Source organism: Nycticebus coucang, chromosome 22 (assembly GCF_027406575.1).
Source record: "Nycticebus coucang isolate mNycCou1 chromosome 22, mNycCou1.pri, whole genome shotgun sequence".
In the NCBI taxonomy this organism is placed as follows: domain Eukaryota; kingdom Metazoa; phylum Chordata; class Mammalia; order Primates; family Lorisidae; genus Nycticebus; species Nycticebus coucang.
Genome location: NC_069801.1, coordinates 12896322 through 12906837, shown reverse-complemented (window position 1 = coordinate 12906837; position 10516 = coordinate 12896322). Strand labels below are relative to the sequence as shown.

General features: G+C 49.8%; 1 long non-coding RNA gene across 3 annotated transcripts; it reads left to right on the top strand.

Moving 5' to 3' along the window:
• Nucleotides 1-4061: 4061 nt before the first annotated feature.
• LOC128575184 (uncharacterized) lies at nt 4062-10030 on the top strand. 3 transcript variants are annotated; one of them, XR_008376942.1, is made up of 3 exons: nt 4062-4188; nt 7266-7330; nt 8311-10030. It is a non-coding gene; the product is annotated as an uncharacterized LOC128575184 (long non-coding RNA). The 3 variants fall into 3 exon arrangements; XR_008376941.1 differs by having other exon boundaries at nt 4091-4188; nt 7165-7330; XR_008376940.1 differs by lacking the exon at nt 7266-7330 and adding an exon at nt 7943-8189 and having other exon boundaries at nt 4107-4188.
• Nucleotides 10031-10516: the final 486 nt, after the last annotated feature.

Here is a 10516-nt window from a genome sequence, read left to right as displayed (position 1 = left end):
CTTACTCAAAAGTGATGATTTCTAGATGGAAAGTGAAGGCAATGTCTCCACACAGTCTGAGTTTAAAATAATTAAAGATGGCACATCCCCCAGGGCCTAATAAGAAATTTAGGACTGGGTGCTAGAGTGAATTTTAACATGCCAGTGAAAAGGAAAAAATGCAGGAGCCTTAATTCTTACATTTAGTCACCAGTCAATAAAACTGTCATGTGCCCACCATGCTACAAATGGCACTGGAAGTGGGGGACATTCAGGAATGAATAAGATGTGGCCTTAGTCCTCACAGAGCTCGCCATCTATTTAGAAGTGGGACAATTTCTTGGTATGAGTGTCTGAATCTAGCCAGATGCAGCTCCCTCCAGCTCTGGGGTCTTTGGGGCAATTTTGAATAGGTCTGGAGACATTTTTGGCTTGGGAAGAGGTCAGGTGCACGCTACTGGCATCTAGGAGGCAGAGGCCAGAGGTGCTGCTAACCCACGATGCTCAGGATAGCCCTGCGGCAAGGAACTACCCAGTTCAAAGTGTCAGCAGTAGGCTGTAGATGAACAGCCCTGCTCTAAACTAAGAGTTTTTAACCAGGGAATTGTTTTTCTGGGATCCTTAGAAGGCCTCTGGGATGTTCTTCCAGAAATCCAGGGACCTCCCTAGAATCATAATCTAGGATGTGTGTGTGTGTGTGTCTAGCTCGATAACCCTTTAAGTTTCAGTTCGGTTCAGACGTCATGCTGAATTGTTCGTTTGCTGCTCAGCGCAGGCCAGGGCACCAACTAAGTGATTAGTGTATACTGTTTGGATAAATGGCAGGAGGTCCTTGAAGAGACTCAGAAATAGTTCTCTTCTTCTCCACCCAAGTTCACAACACGTTGGCAAATAAGACAAAAGAGCAACAGACGGAGGCTAACATGTCACCTTTCATATAGATAAAGGCTAATTTGGAAAACAGAACATAGCTTAGTATGAAAGCCAAATGGGCCTGTTCGGTGAACCCCAGAATTAGGCAGACCAGCCCTGCTCGTCACAGACAGCTCTGGGGGAGGCAGGCCACCCACCTCCCAGCCCCTCACAGGTACAAAGCTTATGTCTAGATGAGCACTGTTCGAGAGCAATATACTGCAAGCTACATACATCATTTAAAATTCCTAAGTAGCCACATTATAAAGAGAATCAGCCAGGTACAGTGGCAAGTACTTATAATCCCAGCTACTGGGGAGGCTGGGGCAGGAGGATTGCTTGAGCCCAGGAGTTCTGGGCTGTAGTGCACAATGCCGATCGGGTGTCTGCACTAAGTTCAGTATCAATATGGTGACCTCCTGGGAGCAGGGGACCACCAAGTTGCATAAGGAGGAGTGAACTGGCCCCGGTTGGAAAAAAGATTCAGGTGAAATTGACTTTAATAATATATTTTATTTAGCCAAGTATCTTTAAAACATTATCCTTTTAACATATAACCAACATAAAAATTATTAATGAGCTATTTTACATTCTTTTTACACTAGTTTTCAAATTCCAAACTGTGTTTTACATTAATACACATCTCAGTTCCAACTAGCCACGTTTCAAATGCTAATAGCCACATGTGGTGAATGACTACTATATTGGATAGCAAAGGTCATTGAAGATCAGAAGATAATGTTTACTCCTTACAAACAGCAAGCTCCAAGGGGGAAGAAGAGAGGAAGGACCAGGCTATGTAAGTCAAATTCACCAGTCAGATAAATTACTCCACCTCCCTGGGGTAGAATGGACAGAGGCCAAGAATTATACTAACTGAGCTACCTGTGAAGGATATATTAGAATTGGAGATACCTTCCTCTCTGAAGGATGAACAGATGGGTGGGTGGATATGGATGGATGGATGGATGGATGGATGGATGGATGGATGGATGGATGGATGGATGAGTGGATGGGTAGATAAATGGATAGATGGGTGGATGGAGGGAAGGATGAGTAGACGGGTAGACAGATGGAAGGAAGGAGAAAGCATTAATAATACAGATGATGTGAAATCCAGATAAGGCATACCACACCAGGAAAGGGACTCAATTTCAATTTTTAAAAGTTACAAATCCCAAACCCTTATGAAAGGGAATACAGTGCTTCGATTGCAATAAGTCCTTGTCTTGAAAAAGACCAGAATCTCATCCACTGTTCCCTCATCCGATCTCTGTGGGATGAGGAAATAATATCTAAATAATAATATGTAAATAATAAATGAGGCACATTGAAAAGCACATGGTGTGTAGCAGACAATTGAATGCTTTACCCTGTAAAAACATATCCAAAGAGGGATATTTTTCCTGATAGTTTACAACTCTATTTTGAGGGCCTGACATGTAACAGGTGCTCAATAAATTTTCGTTGAGTTAATAAATTATTTCATTGACTCAAAAGGCTCCAAGAGAATGAGTAATTTGCCCACGTTCATATCACTATCAAGTGGTAAATGGGGTATTTGAACTCAGGTCCAATAGGCCAAAGCCGATTTCTCCACCTGCCTCTCACAGTCAGACCTGTAGTTCGATCACCTTGGACAATACCCTGGCAGAAGTTCAAGACCAAAGGGGTTTTCTCCATTTCTCCTGCTCATGTTTCTACATCATCTTGTCCACCCTCCTGAAGTTGAGAGTGCTGGGGAAAAAAAAATTCATTTGAACCAAGAAGTATGGTGGGCTGGAGCTGGCTCACCATGGCTCATGAAAATCAGTTGTTAGATTTTCAGACATTTTGTGAGTCAGGGGTCAAACACAACTATTATTAAAAATACAACTGTATCAAGTGATCATAAACTACACTACATTTCATACAAAGATAATAAACACTCAAAACTCATCACTTCATAATAATTCTACTCTATTTCACTACTGTATCTGTTCTTAAGGTTATTTATGTCTGTTGTATGCGTGGGGTCAAAATGCGTTACGGTGGCTTCTGCGGAGTCTCCCTTCCACACTCCACGCTCAGTGGTCATCAGTGGCCTGAAATCCAGCAAGATGGAAGTATTTACATTGCAGAAATTGGCAAATGCTACAAGCCAGGTCCTGTTTTTATTAATGTCCCAGAGAGATCGTTATTAAACATGCCCCACCACGTGATGGCTGGTTTGCAACAGATGTGGTCACTAATCCAAGTGCATGATTTCAAGATTCCCCAGGCCGGTGGATAACTGAGAAAAAAATCTATCTTCACTCAAAAAAGGACATCTCACCTCAGAAGACAGCCTCAGCTTTGGATTTTCTGAACCTCTCTGGGGATGCTCCACCGTGGGGGCTAAAAAATGGTGGGCACATTACCTCTGGGGGCCTGGCTACCTGGTTCATCTCAGCAGGGGGCCTCCCTGACCACAGGGTTCGGTGAAAGGACTTTCCCACGGACATCCAGCTTTGGGAATCTCAAACCCCAGCCTACCGGAGTCATTGCTATGTGGGTCGTAGCTGGTCTCTTATCTCTAATGAGCAGTTGGCATGATGCCCATGGTCTTATCCTGGGCCTCCTGCTGAGATGAAGTTGATTTAACCATGTCCTGCTGTCCACACTGCCCACTCTTTGTCTCTGCTTTTCAAACCTCTGAAGGGTATATCAGTGGTTAGAGTAGAAACCACACAAAGCAGAAAACAAAAGCAGAAGCAGTCAGCCTCAGGAAGCGTGTCTGTCCCCAGCTGGCTCTCTCGTCTGTGTACCTTGAGAACACAGGAGAGTCTTTAATCAATTTTGCATTTCCTTCTCAATGGAGTTTAGCATTTGCTGAGTGTCCCCTGGGTGCCGTGTATGTTGCTGGGCACTTTATAGACAATGTTATTTAACCCTTCAACTACATCATGAAGTGGGTATTACTCACCTCTTTTGCATATGAGGAGATTGAGACTTTGGGAGGTTGAGTAGCCTTCCCAAGGTCAGGCAGCCAATGAACAGCTAAGGCCAGGATCCTAACACTCTACTCTCTGGTTACAGATTTGTGTGCTTTCCAGGGCGCTGCACTTGCTTGAAATAGAGGCCCTAAAATAGACCTTGAAGAGTGGGTGTAATGTCAACAATCAGAGTTCAGGAGGAGGACAGGAGAGCAGAGCAGCTTCAGTGGAAGAAAGGGAGCCGGAAATGAGAGGGCTTGTCAGATGATATCGAATAGGTCCCAGGTATCCACAGGAGAGGAAGGAATGGCTGTGGACGGAAGGACCTGTGGTCAGAGAGGTGGTAAGAAGAAAGGGTGGGTGGAGGAATGGAGGGGTGGCTAGGTGGAGGGGTGGTTGATGGGTAAGTGGGTGGGTAGGTGGGTGGGCAGGTAGAGGGGTGAACAGGAAGATGAGTAGATGACTGCATGGAGAGGAGGGACAGACAGATGGGCAAAAGGACACCCAGTGAATGATAGCCGGTGGGGATGAGCACGAGCAGATGAACAGATAGCAGAAGATGGACGAAAAGGAAGACGGGAAGGGCAATGGGTGAATTGGTAGAAAGATGAATAGGTGGAAGGTGGCAGTGAAGATTGGATGGGCTGATGAGTGGAAGGCTAGGAGAATGGTGGGGAGGGATGGGGAGACATGTGAACATGGGGGCAGGTGGGATGTGGACGGGTGTTAACATGAGGAGCTGGAAGAGTGAAGGGGTAGACAGGAGATGTTGGGAGACTGAAAATGTGGGAAGGTGGCAGGTAGATACGGACAGGAGGGTGGGGGTGGGGGTGGGGGCTGGGGAGAGGAAGTGTGAAAGAATGGACAGGTGTCCGGGTACAGGAGAGTGCAGTGACTAGATGGGTGACCACAGTGTTGGGCCTGTGCATAGCACAATGTTGGAAACAAGGCAAGAAGGAAGGGACAAAGAAGAGAAGGGAAGGGGAAGCAGAGGGGAGGACTCATCCCAACCCACGTCCACTGCAGAGGGACGTCCGTAGGCCCATTCGACAAAGTGTGTCCAAGAACCAGTCAAAGCCAGGGCTTCCAGGGCGGTCCCAGGCTCTGACAGCTACACTTTCTCCAGCCGCCCAAGCCTAGGATGACCTCCTCTGAGTCCCTGGTCAAGAGCTGGCCTCTTGTCCTGGGCCTTCCTCCACCTCCTCCTCCCGCCTCTTGCCTCCCTGCCGCTCCCTCTGCACACGACTGCGCTCTCTTGGCAAGAGTCTCGCTAGAGTGGAGCAGCAGGACGGCCACTTTGACCTTCTCTCTTCTTGAACATAATTACTGTTATCCCAGATAATCACTTTGAAATAACTCCGAGTCAGCTCGCACCTTCGTGCTATTTTGCCCATTTATCTGCGAGCAGCCCTGTCCTGGGGATTTGGAGGGAACAGCTTTATGGGCTGTTTCTCTGTCTCTCCATTTCCTGTGCATTACACTTGTCTTAACCCCTCCCATCACCGTTCTAGTCAACATGGAGCTCAAAAAATAGGATGGGTGGGAGGCCGGTGGGCCCAGGGGAAGTCTCTGGAACCACATTGGGCAGGACTTGTGCTCTGAGGGTCCAGAAGTAGGTTGGGTTGGGAAGGGGATTCTAAAGCCAAAGGCAAGAACTCTGCAGGCTGAACAAAAAACATCAGGGTCAGGCCTAAGAGAGAGACTCAGGAGGCAAGTCCAAGAGGGAGGCCCCTTGAGGGAACTGACCCAAGTGGGCACAGCCAGTGGACAGTGGTTGACACCATCACTAGCTGTGCCCAGTGCCACTCTAGGAGCCGGCAGAGCTGGTTGTGTCTGGAGCATTCCAAGGCGCAGAACCACGGACACTGCATGCAAGGATAAACCTGGCCCGGAAGGGACACTTCCTTATGGTTCAAAGCCAGAGGAGACCCCCTCCTAGAGGCAGATCTCTGAGTCAGTGGAAGGGCTGAAGGCGCAGACAAACCCTGCCCTTGCAGAGGACTTGAACTTCTCATATCTTAGAACTGACTCCCCACACCACCCACTGCCCATGTCACTTTCCTGGGACGGTTTGGCCCCAGCCTACCCCTAGATGTTCCTCTGGGATTGGCTAGCTTGGAACGCTGCCTTTGGAATGAGACAGACTTGCATTTGAACCCTGGCTCCATCAGGGAGTAGCTGTGTGACCTGGTGGAAAGTAACTTAGCCTCTCTGGACCTTGGTTTCCTCATCTGTAAAGGGCAGAGAATGATTGCACCACTTGAGAGTGATGGGGAAGATGGACCATGAAAGTGCACATAGTTTGCACTTTGTGTAAGGCCTAGCAGTTAGTCAATAGGTGACAAGGAGAAGAACAGTGTACCAGGGCAGCCCTCCCCCTGGGGGGACTTCTCTCCTGCTGCACCAGACCTTGGGTCTCTGACTCTCCAACTTCCGTGGATTTACATGAGCTCCACCTGTCCCACAGGACCTAAGCCATGCCCGAGAGAGGATGCCCATCCCCAGCACCAGGCTGTTGGAGATGAAGGCCAGAGAACCCAGCTCAGGGAGAGGCTCAGGCAGTGTCCAGCCTTTAAACCCACTGCCCCATCCAAAAATGTGCTCCCAGCAGTTTTGCCTGACTCCCAGGCCATATTCCAAGACTCGTGGAGCTTCTCAGCCTTTCCTGACCTCTGTGGTTCCAGACTGCTGCCGCCTCACCTGTTCCAGGTGTTGCTAACACTCCGCCTCTCCTACCTGGCCCAGCTCTGGCATCCAATTTGTCTGCACTGAATGCTGGTCACCATGGCAGGTGACCAAGAGCACCTGATGTGTCACTGCAGAGAGTAGCGTGCCCAGAAAGCACAGGGCTGCTCAAACTCAGTGGTTTTGCACTATGAGCTCCCCCAGCGAGCGTCTTCTCTCTCCTTTAATCATGCTCACCACCTCTTCCTTTACAGCCTTTAAACCCATCCTTTTGCTCTGAATCCATCACTGCTCTGAGCACTTGGCTCAGCAGCCTGGGAAAGATTCAAAGAGAGACAATGAGGCCCACGAGGGGCGAGAACAACCTAGCAGCTGAGATCCTCCAGAGGAAGGGAAAAGGGAGACCAAGATCTCAAAGTCCAGCCTCCACACACTGCTCCTACAGGAAGCCCCCCAAGATTTAAACCTTCTCGAATCAGATTAGTCACAGTAGCTACCATGCTCTGGGTGGCTCCGCACACAGCCTAGCACAGTGCTTGGAACTTTAGGGGTATTAACTCATTTAAATATTAACTGTGTATTTAGTGAGAACGTAGGCTCAGAGAGGCGAAATGACTTAGTCATAGTTGCACAGCGTGGGCCTTGGGGCAGAGATTCCAACCCAAGCCAGTGTGACGCCAAAGCTCTTCCCACAAAGCCACGCTGCCTGCCACATTGTAGCACTCCATGATCCAGGTGCCACCTCCAGTGTTTTCAAGTGGGGTTTTCAGTGACTGAAAACCACATCAAGGCTTCCCCAGGTGTGTATTTTTCTATCATTTTCTCCTTAAGACTGAGAGGTCCCCCCAAAACTTGGGAGCTCTTTGAGGTGGAAGCCGGGCCTCCCCAATCAAACAACAGTTCCTTGAAGGCAGACAATGTGCCTTCTCCATCAGTCAGGGAGATCACCCCTCCTCTTCCACCCCACACCCCACCACTGCTCTGCCCTCCACCCTCCACCCTCTACCCCATCAGTTGCTCCATGAATGAGACAAGTGGGAGGGGCCCATTGTGGGCCCCACCTTCTTCTCCCTGCATGTGGTCCTGGCACCATCCCCTCCCCATCCTCTCTTTCATCTCCTTCTCATCGAGGCAAAAAGCACATCCATCATCTCACTAACAGGAGCTGTGCAGGCCACCCATGCTCTCTGACAGCTGGAGCAGAGGGAACGTGCGTGATCCTGTGCACAGGGAGGGGAGGGGCCCCACCGGACCCACACGGGGCCCGGGCTGTGCACAGTCTCCAGACCTTTGCCCGCCCTCGCTCCCCACAGGAAAATCCACAGCAATGCTTCAAAATCCCAGCATGGCAATCCCACTCCCGGTCTAACTTACCTGCCACATGGCCTTGCCAAAGTCTCCTCTCCACTCAGCCTGCAGACACTCCCTTCCAGACTTGCCCCTGATGCTCTGGTGGCCAAACTCCTCTGCTCAGGCATTTCCCCATCTGTGACAAGGGAAGGCCACCCACCTCCCTGGCTGCTTCCAAGGATGGAGGAGGACGTGTGTGCCCAGGCTATGTCTGCGGTGGGGTCACTGTGGCGGTGGCCTGCAGCCAGAGGCTCCTTCCAGACTGTAGTGGGATGCCCATGTTTCTGCCCCCAGGCTGGGGCCTCCAAGGTTTGTTCCACCACCTTTTATCCTGGTTCATTCCTGGGCTTTGGAGTCAGACGTATTTGGATTTTAATCTTGCCTCTGGTATCTCTAAAAACATAAAATGTTTATAACCCTTAACCCACAGCCCCACTTCAGGAATCGATCCTCAGACATAAAAGCACCATGAGCGATGGACATTCATTCCACGGTGGCTGTCACAGTGTTGAAAGAGCAGAAACCCTGAAACAGCTGAGACGTGTCTCCAAAGGGAGCCAGGCGGAGTAAGTCCACCAATCCGTGCCACGGGCCAGTAGAAAGCCATTAACGAGAGTAACATCAGTCTTATTGACCTGAGACGTCCAGGATACATTGTGAAGCCAAAAATATATTGCTGGGGGAAAAAGCATATTAAGGTGAAAACAAAGTTGCAGCGTAAACATAATAGTGGCGCCTCCTCTTTCCCCGCTGCCCCCCAGTATGCGTATATATGCTTGCATATAAATTTATAGATGGAGAAGGAGACTGGTTATAGCAGGGAGGCGCCAGCGAGGGACGGCAAAAAGCAAAAGAAAGGGGGCGGCGCCTGTGGCTCCAAGGAGTGGGGCGCCAGCCCCATATGCTGGAGGTGGCGGGTTCAAACCCAGCCCCAGCGAAAAACTGCAAAAAAAAAAGTGAAAGAAAGGTGGGGAAGGCTGTTAATATTTTATATACTTCAGTGTTGTTTAAATTGCTTTAATGAGCATATACAGGTTTTTTATAAAAAGAAACAGCAATTTTTAAAACTTCCATCTTGGTTACTGATTTACAGTGGGGTTTGGGCATGCCAGGACATGAACCTCAGTCTCTCCACCAGTAAAATGGGAATAACCTTGTCTGTCTTGTGGACTCACAGTGAGGATTAAAGGCTCATGCACCTGGTGAGTGGGAGAGTGGTGGGAAGGAAGTACACCCCTGCAGCCCACAGCCCCCTTTGGCAGGATATTCACTCCTCTCCACAAACATCACCTCTCCATCCCTGCTACCCTCAGCCACTGGAAGTGCTAAGCCAGCCTCTGTCATTTCTTGGCCAAATGACCTTGGCAAATGTCCATCCCCCTCTGAGCTCCAGTCGCCCCACCCAGAGAAAGGTGGGTCATCTCCCACTTGCCTGCCATGGGAGCCCAGGGTACCTGACTCCCTCATGTGGCCACGCATGATTCCTGGAGCGTCTGGATGGGGAATGAGGGAGGGAGAGGCAGAGCTCTTGGGTAAACATGGCTTGTTATGCAAAAGCTCAAAGCTCTGCCACTGAAAAGCTCACCTGAGATGTCTAAAACCAGCAGATGAATCCCCAAGCGCTTTGCAAACACAGACCGCTGGCCCTCGGGAATTGGGGTTAAATTCTGGGCTTCTCAGGGAAGAACACCAAAATCTGCTGGATTCCACCAAGGAGGGGGAAAGGAGCAGAAAAGGGAGGAAAAGAAGAGGAAGAGGAGGAGAAGACCCTTCCCCCCACCCCCGTCTTGTTTCCCAAGAGGCAGGCATGAGACCTAAAGCCGAGTCCTGGAGGTCAGACAGGAGTGCGACGCCTTCCGGAAGGAGCTGCCCCACCTAAGGCTGGGGCTGGCCACTGCCCACCCGGCAGAGGTTCTCATGGACAGGCGATGATGGCAGACATTGAGCACTGCCTGCAGGTGCCACGACGCCCCTCTGGAACTTAGACGGCACCCTGACTTGCAGGAAGGGAGGGAAGTCCCAAATCGACTGAGTTTAAACCTGCAATGACTGAATTTACCTGGAATTGTCTGAGATTACATTTTCTGCCTTCAGGCAGAAAGGAAACTTGGGACCAAAATTCAGTTCCGTGATCGAAAAATAAAGTTACAGTTCTTTGTGCACCAGAGTAGGTGGCTGGAAAATTCATACTCACTATACAGACAGCCCCTAGATTTCCAAATAATGAAAAGAGCAGCTGGGAAGAGGAGGGGTCCACGCCCCACTCGCTCAGCCTCCCTCTTGGTGTACAGAAGGCTCTGGAAACACAGTCTGAAAACTTCTGCCCCAGGCCAAAAGGGGTGGGTAAGAGAAGGGTGGCTGCTTGCAGCTCTCCAGGCTCATGGGCTATCTCCCTTCTCCCAAGTCAAGTTGTGAGCACAGATTAGAGGCCCAGGTCCTGTCCAGGAGCAGGTCTGGGCAAGCACACATCCATTTCGAACCTCACGATGTCCTCACGATTTGCATAGCAGCACTGTCCACCCCTAGACGCTATGAACCCCCAAGCAGGGTTTCCCAACCTCACCAGTATTGAACGTAGAGCTGCCCTGTGCCCTATAAGATGTTCAACAGCATCTCTGGCCTCTGCCCTCTAGATG